The sequence below is a fragment of the Lepidochelys olivacea genome, assembly GCF_965140295.1.
Source record: "Lepidochelys olivacea isolate rLepOli2 genome assembly, chromosome: 14".
NCBI classification, from domain to species: domain Eukaryota; kingdom Metazoa; phylum Chordata; order Testudines; family Cheloniidae; genus Lepidochelys; species Lepidochelys olivacea.
Window position 1 is genome coordinate 33,390,625 of NC_140424.1, and position 16,284 is coordinate 33,406,908.

At 53.8% G+C, this 16,284-nt stretch overlaps 1 pseudogene across 1 annotated transcript in view; it reads right to left on the reverse strand.

Annotated features, from left to right (window-relative positions):
• The window catches only part of LOC311530633 (C-type lectin domain family 2 member D-like), an 839,985-nt pseudogene that overhangs the window by 94,727 nt on the left and 728,974 nt on the right, over nt 1–16,284 (reverse strand). The window lies entirely within an intron of this gene.

The following is a 16,284-nucleotide window of genomic DNA, read 5'->3' on the forward strand; positions in this document are numbered from 1 at the left end:
ACAGGCAGTCAATTGACCGGCTTGCCAAGCCCATTGGGACCCCCAGCTGGGGCTGGTCCACTGCAATCAGATGCAGGGGGACGGAGACGTTTGTCACTGTAAATTTGCCTGGCAAGAAGGATTCCAGGGACACTCCCAGCCTGGGAGGGACTGACACAGCTCAGAGCATTTCACCCCAGGCACAAGATCAACAGCTGGACGTTCAACCTAGCAACAAACAGCAGGTGAACAACTGAGAAGAATGTGGGAACTTTCACTCAGGGACATGAAAGCCACAAGGGGGCGCCAGAAACCACAGCCACGGGAAGTGACCTGTTGCACTGTGGGCCAGGAATGATGGAACTTAATTCACCTCCTACCTGCAGACTTTTCTCTCCCCAAACACAGCAGCAAGAAAGGCACTTTCTGGAAGCCCTCATGGCAGTGTAACCCTTTCAGAGCCATGAAAGAGCAGCAGTGGGGTCACCCATAAGTGACACCAAAGAGGATTTGAAAGGCCTGTCTAGTTGAGAGGAGTTGGACTGAAACCCCTCCAGATGTTTTCGAGCACGTCACTTTTGTTTGCACCACAGTAACTCGGTAGCTGGTTTTCAAGCCTTCCCATGTGGCTGGCGCTCAGCGAGGAACAGACACTCTAAGTTGGGAAGAGTTAGGAAACGTGGCAGCGGTGATCAGAAAGCGAGCATGTGTTCACCTCACTCACAAGGCATGTCTGACCCTGTAGATTTAACTGTCCAGTGCACGGTAGCCCACACCCCTGCCCTACTGAACTGAGCAGAGAAGTCAGTGACTAACAGTTGATGGCACAGGCTGTCTCCACCATCCATCTCCAGCTCAGATGCCACATGTTCTGCAGAGCTCCCTGCACCTGCAGGTGTGTAACCAACCCTAAGCTCACAGATTCCCACCTTACACAGCGAGAACCAATGCTGCCCATTGCAACAGCCTGCCATTACAGCAGGGAGCTGGGATTCAGGGCGCATCTGTATCCGAGCAATCTGCACCAGTATAATCACAGTGTTGCAGTGACATCCGGGCAAGCACCTCCTGGAGATGCGCTGGAGCAGTGCGGCTCGCTCTGGTAACTTCCTGCAGCAAACTGCACCAAGGCAAGCTCCTTTGTGCACCAGTGCAGTGCGTCTGCTTTAGCGGTTTGCACCAATTCAACTACACGGACGTCATGACATCGGCACAGAGGATTCCTAATGCAGACAGACCTGGATTCAATCCCCTCTGCCAGCTGCTAAACCCTCCTGGGGCCCAGTGATCAGATCCCAGGGCAATAGAGAAATCCCACCCCCGACATTCCCCAGCACGCCCTGCCCCTGACAACGGGGGGATACAACAGGGTTCATGTTCACCGCAAACAGACGCGCTCTGCATGAGCACACGCTGTCTGGGCAGCCCGGGGGAGTGAATGGTGCTAAGGGACCCTTCCTGGCCAAGCTTAGCGATTGGGGGGTTTCCACACTGCGCTGGTGGAGGGGTCTTGACTTAATTCTATGGCTCATTTCAATAACACGGCAGCACCTGCCGCCCGGCCACAGGCATGACCTGAAGATCCAGGAAGGCCAAGCTGGTAACCTCAGAGTAACACAGGGAAGGCAAAGGGCTCAGGGTTGCACTGCATCCTGTCCCACTGGACACCCTGGTCAGGGACTGCTTCATGGCGCGTGGCAAAGGTGACTTGGGTCCAAAGTGCTCAGAGATGGGCTGGGGGGGCTAATGTCAGTCAGATCGTCCTGACACAGAGAGTGCCCAGGTGCAGGGGTCTGGGAGGAAGATCCCCCAGGAATCCTCTGCCCCAGGGGCAGAAGCCGGACAGGCCGGGAGGAGAGAGTGAGTGTGGCAGGTCACGGGAGAATGGGATGCGCGGAGATCGTAGATGGAGGGGAAGGGAGCGGGGCGGAAGCTGGGAACTCACCTGCCAGAGCAATGATGGCAGCAATCAACGCAGACCATACAACTATCACTGCAACCACAACTCTACAGGTTGGACTTTTCTTGCAGTTCCAAGGAGGGTCTGAAACAGAAAGACCCGTCAGGCAGGGCTGGGAGGACACGTCTCACTGACAGCACCGGGGCTGGAGCTGCCCTGGAACATGCACCGTTCTTGTCTAGTTTTTGTAAAGCTCTCCAACACCACTTTCTACAAACCATTACCCTCTGATCCCACTGAGGGTTTCCAAAAGTTAGTGCCTGTCTCACCCACCGCAACCTGCAAGGTCTCATGCCAGCAAAGGGAAGCTGCTCCCAGATCTGGAGCTGCATTCGCATGTCCTGAGGGCTGTCCTGCACCATGGTCACCACGGGCAGGTAGGTCATCAACCTCCATCTCTGTCCCAGCTGCAGGATGGCCTCTGGTTCCTGCTCCCTCAGGCACCTGGAGATACTGAAAAAGGGGTGGGGTTGGCAGAGCAGGAGAACACCCCATGAGGTTAAGAAATGGCAGTGAGAGCCTTTTCCCTCCCTGGGAGATTATGGTGTCCCTCTGTGGGGACTCCCTTCCTGGCAGATGCTAGTGAGCTATTGAAAGAGCTCAGCCTGTTTAGATTATAAAAAAGATTGGGTGGTGACATCATTGAAGTGTTGAAGTGACTTCATGGAGAGAAAATATTGGGTATTAAAGGGCTCATTAATCTATCAGAGAAAAGCATAACAAGACCCAGTGGCTGGAAACTCAAAAGAGACCAATTCGTATTAGAAAGAGGGCACACATATTCAACAGTGAGGACGAATTACCAAAGGAAGAAACTAGAAAGGGAAGTGGTGGGAATTCCCCACCTCTTGATGTCTTCTAATGAAGACTAGATGCCTTTCTGGAACGTGTGTAGTCAAAAATTAGCTCCTATGCTCTACAGAAAGCATGTGATATGCAGGGGGTCAGATGACACGCTCTAATGGTCTCTTCTGTCCATAAAGTCTGCTAATTGATGAAAAATGAGCCTAGCATGGGGAGAAGCCTCTGATGTTTTACTGTGTTCGGCTTGAGCCCACAATGAACGCTCATTGAGAGGGGTGATCTAGGGGAAGCAGCTCAAACATCCAATGTGGCTGGACAGGGGCAGGACATCAGCACTGCAGGGGAGGGGTGGGTGTGGCAGTGACATCACAAGGGCCTTTGGCAGGACCTCAGCCTATTGGACAAAGGTGGTAGGGAGGCGATGACCTCACAGAGAGATCTTGACATCAGCCAGGCAGGACAGGGGTGCAGGACAGGGGCCACCTCGGAGATCCCTGTGGCTTTGCTTCAGCACGTCTCCTTCTCGAGGTCTCTCCTAGAGGACTGAGAGAGCATTCACTTTCACATTCGTGAGCGCAAGGAGGACCCACTTCGGAGTTTTCTCCTTTTCTTTTAGTGGTTTTGCTCGAAAACAGACGTCCCTGTATAGAAGGTAAGAGCCTCGGAGAGGTTTGGAACCTGTTCAGTCTGATCCATCAGGTGTCGGCTGATTTTTAGGAATGGAAAACACTAGATTGCGGGGGCAGCATTTTATTTCCGACCTAAGACTTTGTCCCTTAGAATTACTGGGGACATTGGGGTTTCTCCTTTTTGTTTTCCCTTTTCCTGTCTCTCCCTCCTTTCTCGTCTTCTCTTGCATCTTTGTCCTTTTCCCCTGCTTTCCTTTCACCACCAGGACCTGTCTGTGCGTGTGGAGTTGGGGACGGAGGGGGGGAGGGGGGGTTGCACTCCAACTCTCATTGCGGGAGGCCCTCCCAAAGACATGTGGCTGGAATAGTGCTCTAAGAGTGACTCCCTCCGGTGGTGACCCGGGACATCTGGTGAGAACTCTCAGCTTTCTGCTTCTCAGAGTCTCAATGCTGATTGGGGGAGTTTGGGGCTATTGTGAGGGAGGAGGCTCAGGTCCTTGTGACCCTCTTTTAAGACCAAGGAAATAGGGCGTAACCAAACATGTATTTGATTGCTCTTGCCGCTTTTCTCCATTCATTGTCTTGGAGTAATTCACGATTCTCTCTCTAATGGGCTAGTTCTTCTAAAATACTTACTAAAGAATTAGGTTTTAATAAAGTCAAATGCAACCCCATACCTCCAGTAACAAAGGAGTCAGGCGGCACCCTACAGAATTGGGGACAATCCGCTGGAAAGCAGTGACCCTGAAAAGGATTTTGGGGTCATAGTGGACAAGCTGTTCAACATGAGCTGTCAATGTGAAACTGTGTTAAAAAAGGTTAAAGCCATTCTTGGCTGGATAGAGTAGTGAGGATGGAAAGGGAAGTGAAAGAGCATTGGTGAGACTGATGTTGGAATGTTGAATCCAGTTCTTGTGTCCACATTTTGAATATTATGTTAAAACAATTGGAGAGGGTGCAGAAAAGATTCATAACTGAGTGATGGGGATGATGCCCTATTATGAGACATTGAAAAAGCTCAATCTGCTTAGTATATACAAGAGAAGAATGAGAAGTGAGTTGCTTGACTTCATGGAGAGAAAATGTTGAGTATAAAAGGGCTCTTTTATGTCTCAGAGAAAGGCATGACAAAACCCCATGGATGGAAGCAGAAATCAGAAAAAGGATAATGACAATAAGACCCAGATTTGTAAGAGGGTGGTGTTAGGGGGCTTATTCCTTCACCCACTTACTTCCCTGGTCCTTCTCACATGAACAGAGAGCAACAATACCCGAAGTCCAAAGGGGCAAACAATTCGATGTTTATTGGGGTGAACTTCCAGCAAGCATGATTCCAGTTTCCTTCCTTAGTATCCTCCTTCCCAGCTCTGACACCACAGAGCCTTACACCTATGTCCCTGTTCCGATTCCTGCCCTTAGCCAAGCATGATTCCAACTTCCTTACTCCCATTCCCTGTTCCCATTTCCCCCTTTAGCAAAACATGATTCCAATTTTCTTACCCCCATTCCCTGTTCCCATCTCCCCCTTTAGCAAAACATGATTCCAATTTTCTTACCCCCATTCCCTGTTCCCATCTCACACACCCACATGCCCACCCCCACCCACACCCACACCCCCCATTGACTACAGATTATATAGTAAAACTTGAGTTCTGCTTAGCTATACCTTAACCAATCATTTTCCTGAAATTTAACTAACCAATCCTAACATATTGTAACATGATTATGTAACCAATTATATCCCACCACCTCAATTAGTTTACACCTAGCAAAATTAATTATACAGCAGACAGGAACAATCACAGAACCAGACAGAGATGATACAGACAAACAACAGCAAAGTGGGAACTATAATGACAAAACAATACAGAAGTGAGGATTTCACATCCCAGCTATTGATAAGTGAGTTCTTGCCAGACAGGATGCTATCAAACTAAGTTTCCTTTCACATTTTCTAGGCACTTCCCTTTCTCTGGAGGTGATAGGAATACAATCCTGTCCTGATACTGCCTAACAGCCCAATAGCACCTTATTTCAATGTGACTAGTTTGGAATGTGAGGATGTGACCGTTCGCTTCCCAGCTTATGGCTGCCTCTGCTGCTTAGCCAAAGGCCTTAGCCGAAGAACAGGGCCTCAGACTGTCACAGTAAGAGAAGGCCCTTACACCAGCAGACAGTGATTTTGATTCTTTCTTTTATACCTCTATCACTAGCCAAGTGATAAGAATACACCTAAATTCTTAGAGTATAGGCCTTTACAGACAGGCCTGAATATCTATATCCTAACAGGTGGTTTGTCATTGGTACAAAGTACCAAGAGAAATGATGGCTTCTCCATCTCTTGATCTCTTCGAATAAAGACTAGATGCCTTTCTGGAAAATGTTTGAGTAAAAGAAAAGCCCAGCTCTTCTGACATACAGGAGACCTTAGGATACGCAGGGGATCAGATTAAATGCTCGAATGGTTCCTTCTGGCCATAAAGTCAACTAACTTGTGAAAACCTAATTGCGGCCTGGGGAAGAACTTCTGTGTTCTACTATGTAGTCGGTGTCACCCCACAAGGAAGTGACATTGAGTGGGGTGATCCAGGGGAAGCGGCTGAAACATCCAATGTAGCTGGACAGGGGCAGGACATCAGCACTGCAGGGGAGTGGTGGGTGTGGCAGTGACATCACAAGAGCCTTTGGCAGGACCTCAGCCTATTGGACAAAGGTGGTGGGGAGGCGATGACCTCACAGAGAGAACTTGACATCAGCCAGGCAGGACAGGGGTGCAGGACAGGGGCAAGCTCGGAGATCCCTGTGGCTTTGCTTCAGCACGTCTCCTTCTCGAGGTCTCTCCTGGAGGACTGAGAGAGCATTCACTTGCACGTACGTGAGCGCAAGGAGGACCCTCTTTGGAGTTTTCTCCTTTTCTTTTAGTGGATTTGCTCGAAAACAGACGTCCCTGTATAGAAGGTAAGAGCCTCGGAGAGGTTTGGAACCTGTTCAGTCTGATCCATCAGGTGCTGGCTGATTTTTAGGAAAGGAAAACATTAGATTGTGGGGGCAGTATTTTATTTCCGACCTAGGATTTTGTCCCTTAGAATTACTGGGGACATTGGGGTTTCTCCTTTTTGTTTTCCCTTTTCCTCTGTCCCTCCTACCTTTCTCTTCTTGCTTCCTTTGTCCTTTTCCTCTGCTCTCCTCCCACCACCAGGAGCTCTGTGTGTGGAGCGGGGTCTGGGGGGGTTGTGGGAGGCCCTCACAGAGAGGTGAGACTGGACTAGTGCTCCGAGAGTGATCCCCTCGGTGGTGACCGGGGCCATTCTTTGGGCTATTTAATGAGAACCCTTAGCCTCCCACCCCTCAAAGTCTCAACCTTGATTGGCTGAGGAGGGGGCTATTGACAGGGAGGAAACTCTGGTCTTTGTTGTTCTCTTTTATGACCAAGCAAATAAGTCGCAATCAGTTATACGTTTGACCAATGTGGATGCTGCTCTCCATTCATTGTCTCGGAGCAGTTCATGATCCTCTCGAACATTCCAGTTCTTCTGAAATAATTGCTGAATAATTACTATGAACAATTCTTGGTCTGTAGCTCATTTGAGAGTAATTCTGCTACTGACTGGCTGCATCAGCTAAGACAAGTCCCTGCTCCTTTCTCAGCCTTCGTTTCTCCTTCTGTCAAGAAGGAATAACAATCCTCTCCCACCTACCTCACCATGGGTGGATGCTGGGGATCCACTGAACAGTGTCACTCGGAGCAGTGCAGACTAGGGGGTGTCCTATCACACTGAGCCATATCAGATTATAACCTAATATTCAATTTGATTTGTATTTTATTGTTTTGAAATTGTGAAAAGCAGCAACTACTTAGCTCAGACTGAAGCATCTCATCCAATTTTCTAGAGCATAGTGTCTCCCCTTTGTGTATGACGAGACAGTTGAATGCACTGTGACGGACAGGAGATGCTCTTGTTTTGCAAACAGATATTTTTGCAAAGAATTTTCATCCTACTTGTTATGATTTCAAGAAACAAAGTGGTTTCGTTTGAATGGATTTTCTGACAGAAAAAGGTTTCCATGAAAATGTTCACCCCTTATTTCCTGGGCCTTATCCGCCTCTGGGGGGTTGTTGTCTGTTAGTTAGAACAGGAATCAGGACAGTTGTCTTCTCTTTCTGTCTCCGTCACCACTTCGCTGTGTGACACCTTGGGTAGGTCCAATGGGAACAGGGTCAATTCTCTAACTCCAGGCAGCAGGAAGCCTGGGTGAGATAAGGGATGTTAAGGCCATCTGCGAAGGAGAAAGGGATGTTTCCAGGTGTTGAATGTCAAGAACTCTAAACTTTGCTAAAATGGATAGTCTCGAGAAACAAGAACTAGTTGGGGCCAAACTTTAACCATTGTCTTTTATAAAGCCCATTCAGGAATGTGAGTCCCAGAGAGCCATAGAGAGGGGGAGCAACTTGCCCAAAGTCCCACAGATCAAGAGGCAGCAATGGAAGCAGGAGTGACACTCTCTCTCAAAGGCAGGGGGACCAGACATTAGGGCCTGGTTGCAATTGCCAGCTGTGGGAGGGAGTGTGCGGCAGTGGTGAGTGAAGGGGTCCATCCATGGCTCTGACACTTGGTGTGACCCTGTGGTCGCAGCTGAGGCCCGTTTGCCGTCAGTAGGGTTGGGGTCCCATGGCTACAGCCCAGTGGGTTTGGGAGGCTCCAGGAAGGTGAGTAAAGTGCTGGGATGTCAGGATCCCAGAGGCGCTGTCACCTCCGCCCTAGGGCCGTGTTCTGCACCCCCTGCTGCTGGCTGAGTTTCTCCGTCCCTTGGCAATCAGACAGACTCTTGTTTTCACAGCCAGTCGATCGCCCTCGTGTCATCACCCTGCCTGCTGGCTGGGCAGGGTAACTCCTGAGGTCACCACCCTCTCCAGCCTGCCTTGGGCTTGGAGAGTGAGGAGGAGGGTGAGGGACGTCTGCTGACCCTGAACATCCGCCATCCATTGTACCATCACTGAGAGCACGTGAGTGGCATTCAGGTTCCTCGGTGTGTTCCCCTCTCTGTCTGGGGGAGAGACTATCTCCAAAGGGGGATTTCATTTGCAAACAGCCCCCAAGAGCCCCTCACTCTTAGGCCAGGCAGGGGCTTCTCCAGAGCCGTCTCCAGTGTGTTTGGAAAGGTTCCAGCAATGGGGCTTCCCAGCCCTTCCCCTCCCAGCCCTTCCCTCCCAACCCTTCCCCAGGCTGAGAGTCTCTGAGGTGAACCAGACCCTGTGAGCTGCTGAGCCTGGAAATCAATGGGGAATGAGGAGGGCTCTGTGCTTCCTGTGCCGAGGGCCTTTGTGACTTTGATGTGAGGAATGATTTCCCAGGAGAAGTCCGGACTCCTGGCTTCTGTTCCTTCTCTAGCCTGGGTGGGAGAGTGGCCTGGGACGACAGGAGGGGACTGCTTCTCCAGAGTAACCGATGGTCTTTGGGACTGACCTCATTGCTGGAAAAGGATGAGACTTCCTGGCTATTGCAGCAGCAGGGATTACGAGGGGGAACGTTGGGAGCGGATCATGCAATGAACTCCTGCCCGTGTGTGTAGATGGCATTCCCTGCACTCCTGTGCGGGCAGAGGGGGCGGCTGTGGCTGGAGCAGGGAGGAGGAGGGACGGAAAAGGCCCAGGAGTGAAAGGCTGCCTTGAGCCCAGTCTCACCCCTGCTCCCCGCTCGGTTCCAGGATGGCCAGGCTCCTGCGGATGTTGCGGAGGAAGGCTCTGCAGGTGGCCCCAGAGCCTGAGGGAAGCAGCTGCCGTCTTCCCAAGGGGCAGAGCAACCCCTGCGTCCCTGCTGGCGGGGAAGCAGCTCCCATCCAGGCCAGACGGCGGAAGTGCCCGGCCTTCTGGAAAAGGACCCCGGCTCCCGGCGCAGGCGCCGAGCTGGGCGAGGCCCCGACTAGGCCCCAATGGAGCTGGCCCAGGCTGCGGTTTCGCAGACAGGACCCATCCCAGGAGGGGCGCCGGGCAGGGTGGCTCTGGGGCTTGTTGTGTGGGCAGCAGCGGCCCCAGGAGTCCAGACCTCGTTCCCATCAGGAGGCATCGCCCTGCCCGGTCTCTGAGGACCTTCCAGCCCCTGCAGGCCAGGAGGGGGAAGGTCCCTGTCCCAGCACCGGCAGCTCAGCATGGGACAGTGGCAGCACCTGGGCATCTGGCAGCAGCCAGGCCAATGGAGGCCACTGCTTTGTTCCAGGTGAGGAGCCGGGCTGGGCTCCGGGAGGGCTGAGGATGGGATGTGAACACCCTGGGCCCAGATGCTCTCCCAGGGATACGGGGGGGGGGGGGGTCCCAGCCCAGGTGTCTGGCCTGAGCCCCGCGAACCCCACGGACAGCAGCAGCCATCACACAGCTGCCCCTTCCACACGGGGACCTGGGGGTGGGGGCGTGAAGAGCTGCTGCCACTTTGGTTCTTGCTGCTCCAGGGCCGGGGGAATCGGCACCTCCCCTGGAGTCCTGGCCAGTGGAGGGGGGCTCTGCTCTGGGCTTCTGCAGCTGTTGGGGGCTGAAGGCATCCCTGAGAGGGAGGTTTGGGGCCCCATCTGCCCTGGGTGCCTGAGGTGGGAAGGGGGGTCTTGAATCCTGCTCTGCCCACCACGCCCCTGTCCTTCCCTCCCTGGTGCAGGGACCCCCCTGGATTCGGAGCAGGAGGAAGGGGTGGACGTGGCCAAAGATGAAGCTGCTCTCAAGGTCATCCGAGAGCAGCTCCAGTGCAGAGATAAGGTACAAATGTTCCCCACTGGGCTGGAACCAAGATTGCCCTGTCCCTTCCCAGGATCCCCACCCCCTGCCGAGGATCTTGTGCCTCCTGATCCACCACCCCCAATGGGACCCTTTTACATCCATGATGTGGGACCCCCAAGATGGGGGTGTCCCACAACAGCCAAAGTCATCTCCCCCCACAGGCACTGTCCCAGTTCCTGATCCTGCTTGTGTAGGAGTGGTGGGGGATTTGGACAATAGGTGGGTCCCCACAATCCCCCATTGAGGCCTGAGCCCTGGAGCTGGTGTGGGTGGGGCAGGAAGGTCCCTCATTAACAGGTTCTCTCTCGCTATACCCCACTCCCGGTGGGTACAGGATGAGGGGCAGCAGCTCCTGTTCCTTCAGGCCATCTACCCCGCATGTCTGGCTGCACGGGAGAGAGGGGAGGACACGATGGAGCCGCGCTGCTGCAAGGCGGCTGTGGTGAAGAGGATCGTGGTGAGTGAGACACGCCATACGGCAGCTGGAGGGAGGGGGAGAATTGTGGGGCTGGGGGGCAGCTGAGAGTGGGGGACAAGGAATCTCATGGTCCCAGCTCAGTCGTCGGGATGGGGCTGAATGGGGGCAGTTTTGACAGGGAGGAGGAGAGAAGGGGATTGGGAGTGAGCTGGGCAGGAATCCGAGAAGGGGGACAAGTCGGATGGGCAGGAAGGAATTGGAGGAGCGGGAGGTGGTGGGGGATCCTGCTGGCCATGTGGGGCACTGGCTGTGTCATCTCCTCACTGGGAGGTGTCAGTCGGGCCTGAATCTCACACGCTCCTTTGTCTCTTTCACGTCTCACAGGAGCTCATCGAGGAGCTTCCCGATGACTCGTCACCCAGCGCCGTCCTCGCCCACTCCCTGGCTGCAGTGGGCTACCTCTGGTACTGAGACAGCCCCACCCACCATCCCTGCCGGCTCCCCTCACCCCAGTGCTGCTCAGGCCCAAGGCTGGGAGTCACCATCACTGTCCCTCCCAAGTCACCTCCCAAGAGTGGCGCCTCTGGCAGAGATGGTGGGGTGGGGAGGGTCACTCTCTCCTGGCAGGGCTCTTCTTTTCACTCCCATAACATGACAGGGGCCTTGGGGAGGGGCTCATTCCCGGGCTCCGATACAGGAGGGGCAGCAGGCTCCAGGGAACAGCAGCTATTCCTGTCCTGCCACTGTCTGTCTGGGACACCTTGGCCTTGTCATTCCCTAGCGAAGTGCCTCAGTTTCCATTCTCGCCAGACTGTGCCTCTATCCCTGTGGCTTGGTGTCTGTCTTGGCGACAGTCCCACCCAGTACTGCACAGTCTAATACCAGCTCCTCTCTCTTGCCAGCACCATGAAACCTGCCCTGGAGCCAGCCCTAGAGACCCACCTCTTGCGAGCTGCCCTTCACTCCGTCTTCACCCTAGGCACGGAGAAGGACTCCACCGGCATCCAGGTACCTCCTCCTCCATCCTCCTCCTCTTCCAGAGTAGTCCTTGGTCCCTACTCCCTTGATTCGCTGGAGCTCCACATTTAGGGGTGGGGTAGTGGAGATGGAACAAGCTGCAGGCTTGGATCCTTCCCTCCAGCAGGGAAGAGATTACCCCTCCCTGGGGGATTTTTCTTTCTTTCTTTCTTTCTTTCTTTCTTTCTTTCTTTCTTTCTTTCTTTCTTTCTTTCTTTCTTTCTTTCCTAAGCCGTGTTTGGCCCAGAAGCCCAGGTTCCATCCATAGCAACTTGGCTGTTTCCTACTCTTCTGCCTACAAGGCCCTCTGCAGAGACCTGCTAAGCTCATGGATTAAAGGTCCAGGGGTCATCAATTCTTGCAAATTGCCTGCAGTGGGATGTGAAGGAGAGAGGCCAGGAGATGTGTTTGGGAGTCTCCCCAGTGCTTCCCAGAGACCCCTCTTCCCATCCTGTGGCAGGTGTAGGCCCAGGTTCCCTAACTCTGACCCATGCTTTGCAGACTCTGCAGAAAGTCATCGCAGAGGTCCTGGATGCCATGCTGGGGAACCTGCTGGCAGAGTCCCCAGACACAGACAGGCTCCACTTCATCTTGGAGGTGAGCCCCATTTCACCGTAACTCTTTGGGGGACTGGTAAGGAGAGACTGGAAGATCCATTTTCTACTCTGTCCTCCTAGCTGGGTCCCCAGTGGGCCGTCCTTGGTTGGTGGGTCAGTGCAATGTAGTGTCAGGTCCTTCCTTCTTGAGGAACAGAGGAAGGAGCTGGGACTCCAAGCCAGAGCTCTGCCTGGTTCTGCTGAGCACTAAGCACAGGGCTCCTGGCTGTCTTGGGGAGAGAGAGTCTGAAAATCCACCCTTCCCCCTCCCCTCCAACACACAGAGCCCATGAGATTAGGGAGCTAGTTCTCAGAGAAGAGGCACATGCTCCTTCCTAGAGAAACAGGAGGGCCCCAGGGAATCAGCCCTTCCCTCTGATCTGCTCTGAAATTCCTGGGGGGATTGTGCTCTCAGTCACTCCCTACTTCCCCCCAAGGATTTGCATAGCAGGGAAGGGCCGAGGGTTCAGTCTTCTTTCTGGTGAACTGTTCAGGAATCAGGAATTCTGGGAGGATGGGACCAGCCCCTAGATTGTCCCAATCTAGAGAGATGCGGAGAAGTTGTGACCTGAAGGGTACAAGCTGCATCCTGGGGGAAAGAATCCCCTTCTAAAGCTCTGCCATCAAGGACTCAGCTATTTCCCCCTGCGCAGAATGTCTCAGGCCCCTGGGGCTGGAGGCGTGGGGGGCTCATTTGTAAAGCAGGAGCAGCTGGCCACTGAGTCTGACCTGCCTCCTTTCCCCACAGCATGTCAACCTCTGGGTCGTGTCCAGGGTGTCGCAGGAGCGAGCCAGGGCCATCAGGAGCAGCACAGCCCTGCTGAGATACACAGTCACTCTCCCTGAGTTTGACGTAAGTGAGCTCCGAGCCCAGCTTGCTGGCTCCAGGCGGAGGCGGGCTGGCTCCAGCGGGCTGCAGGATCTGCTGCTGCTGCCGGGGCTGTGGCTTAGGAGGGTTCTTTATGGGGAGGCAGAGTCAGAGCAGGACTGAGCTAGCTTGAGTCAAGTTCTTCTTGTCCTGGTTCAGTGTTGACCCTGGGCCTTTAAGGGGACCATGCTCCAGCCCCTGCTTGGCATCCCGGGCTCCCTTGGCAGCAGAGCAAATGAAGGTTCGATCTCAAGCTCCTCTCCCCCAGCATCTCCTGTAGAGGGGCTAAGGGGAAGGAGCCCTCTGGCCCAGGGCAGACAGGGAGCTGAGAGGAAAATGCTGATGGAGTCCCCTCTGCTCTCCCTTCCATTAGATCTCAGCTGAGTTCCCTCAGATGGGTCGCCATGTGGCCCAGCTGGCTCTATTTGTCAGCGATCCAGACAAGGACATCAGCCGGCAGGCCAGGGAGGGGACTTACCGGCTCTACCAACTGCTGCTCCAACAGAAGGGTAAGGAACCCAGCTGGGACACGGAACCCAATAGGGGACTGAGAGTGACCATATGTTGATAATGGGACCCTAGACCATTTCTCTCAGACTGACCCCAGCCGGAGGACAAGTCTCTCTCTGCCTCTGTTCTTCTCCACTCCACTGTGGAGCCACCAATGGGATTGGAAGGACACAGAAACTGCAACCAGAATGAGGAGAAAAGTCGCTCTCTCTCTCTCTCTCTCTTCCAGGTCTGACCATACATGACGTGGAGGATCTCTGGTGCTATGACTGGCACCAGGACAGAAGGCTCTTAGGCTACAAGAATACAGCCAGAGTGGGGGAGGTAAGGGCACTGTGCCAGGGCATGACACAGCTCAGGGAGTGTAGCTGGCTGGGTTCCCTGCAGTGGAGGCCTCCTGAAGACAGGAAAAGAGCCTGCTCCTTATTTCCAGCTCACAGTTCCTCATCCAGCAACCAGTGGGACACGCTGGTGCCAAAGGTCCCACACTGGGACTGGGCCAGGAGTCTCCTTGTTCTTGTCAGGCTGCAGGTTGGATTCCCCTTGAAGAAACCAAGGAGCTGCAGAGGCCATTCCCAGCGAGGAGAGAAATCACTAAGCTGCGGGGAAGAGACCTTTGGTCTGTCAGCTCCAACCCCCTCCTCCCCTCAACAACACACGCACACTCCTCTAGCCGCTGAGGTGCAGGAGATCTCTCTGCTGGAAGCAAGACAGAGTCCCCTGTCGTCTCTGTGCCCTGCACAGCAGAGTGGGCCTGCTCACACACATTAGAGATCCATTTCCAGCCCATCCTGGCCCCTGCCATAAATTGCCTTCCCGAAAGAGCCACTGGAGGCTTTGGTCCCTCAGCATCTGCGACCTTTTAATAAAAGGGCTTCCCTGAACCCTGGGACCCTGAAATTTGGATATTAGGAAAAACTTTTTCACTAAGAGGGTGGTGAAACACTGGAATGCGTTACCTAGGGAGGTGGTAGAATCTCCTTCCTTAGAGGTTTTTAAGGTCAGGCTTGACAAAGCCCTGGCTGGGATGATTTAACTGGGAATTGGTCCTGCTTTGAGCAGGGGGTTGGACTAGATGACCTTCTGGGGTCCCTTCCAACCCTGATATTCTATGATTCTATGATTCGATTCTATGATTCTATGAAAGCCTCCTGGGGAATGAACTGCCTTAGCCACAGCAGCTCTCTTCCCCGCCCTTTGGGGCACTAGACGCCATTGTACCGCCAGGACTTGGAGGCTGGCTCTGGGCAATCTACTCGAGCCTCATGTCCTCTTGGTTTTAGGTCTTTGAAAAATTCTTCTCCGTCGGGCAGAGAAGATCCTTCGTACAGACAGCATTGCTGGCCATCCACGACCCCCTGCTGCGTGTCAGCCAGGCTGGGCTGGTGCTGGTCTACTCCCTCCTGGGGGAAGCCCAGCAACTGATGGGGGACACGGTAAGCAGCTGCAATCGACTCAGAAGCTTGGGGTGGGACCCAGGGCCTCATTCCTCATTGAGTTATGAGGAGAGGCTGAGGGAGCTGGGATTGTTTAGCCTGCAGAAGAGAAGAATGAGGGGGGATTTGATAGCTGCTTTCAACTACCTGAAAGGGGGTTCCAAAGAGGATGGCTCTAGACTGTTCTCAATGGTAGCAGATGACAGAACGAGGAGTAATGGTCTCAAGTTGCAGTGGGGGAGGTTTAGATTGGATATTAGGAAAAACTTTTTCACTAAGAGGGTGGTGAAACACTGGAATGCGTTACCTAGGGAGGTGGTAGAATCTCCTTCCTTAGAGGTTTTTAAGGTCAGGCTTGACAAAGCCCTGGCTGGGATGATTTAACTGGGAATTGGTCCTGCTTTGAGCAGGGGGTTGGACTAGATGACCTTCTGGGGTCCCTTCCAACCCTGATATTCTATGATTCTATGATTCTATGATTCCCATCCTCTCGCCATTTGCTGGCCTGCTAGCAAGGAGCCTAGTGGGGACTTCTGGCCTTCATGGACTTCTGTTCTTAGGATGTGGTGCTCTGCTATCACTCCTGGGAAGGACAGGAGAGTCCCCTAAGTGCCCTCTGGGAACCTTTCCTGCCCCACAGAGCTGCACCCATTTCCCCATGGCCTAGTGTCCATGTCACCCCAGCCACCATCGAGAGTTGCTCCCATCCCTGGCATCCTGGGAGGCCAAGGACTGACTGGTGATGGTGACTGACTGAGGCACATGGGTGTGGAAAGCTGGTCTTGCTGCTGGTAGGGCCTGACCCGCTCTCGAGAGATTGGGAGGATTCAGTCGTCAGGGGCTGCTGACCTGCCCCATTCACCAGGGCTGCCATCCTGTGGTTTCAGGTTTTGTCACTGGGGTGTCTTGGGGAAAGGTCTCAAGCTCTCCCCATTCCACTTCACTGCTGCCAGAATCCCTCCCACCCCCCGCCACCCTTGTAGAGCCCCCTCCCTGCCCTACCTGGGTGGGGATGGAGGTAGGGGTGGAAGAGAGGGTTCTCCGAACTTGAGCGGTGTCCCCAGGTGGGTTGGAGGTGGAACAGCTGTCAGGGGCACTGATGGGGAAGTGGCAGGAGCTCACCCTACAAGGAGGGGGTTTGGCACTGAAGGTCACTAGAGAGGACAGCAAGCCTCCATCCTGGGGGTCAGGAGGGTGAATCTACCACTCAGACATGAGCAGCTGCTGCGTGGAAATGATGGTGCTGGTTCCAGGTGCCCTTCATCCTCCCTGATTCCTGGGGAGTGTCTCAGTCTCTGACATGT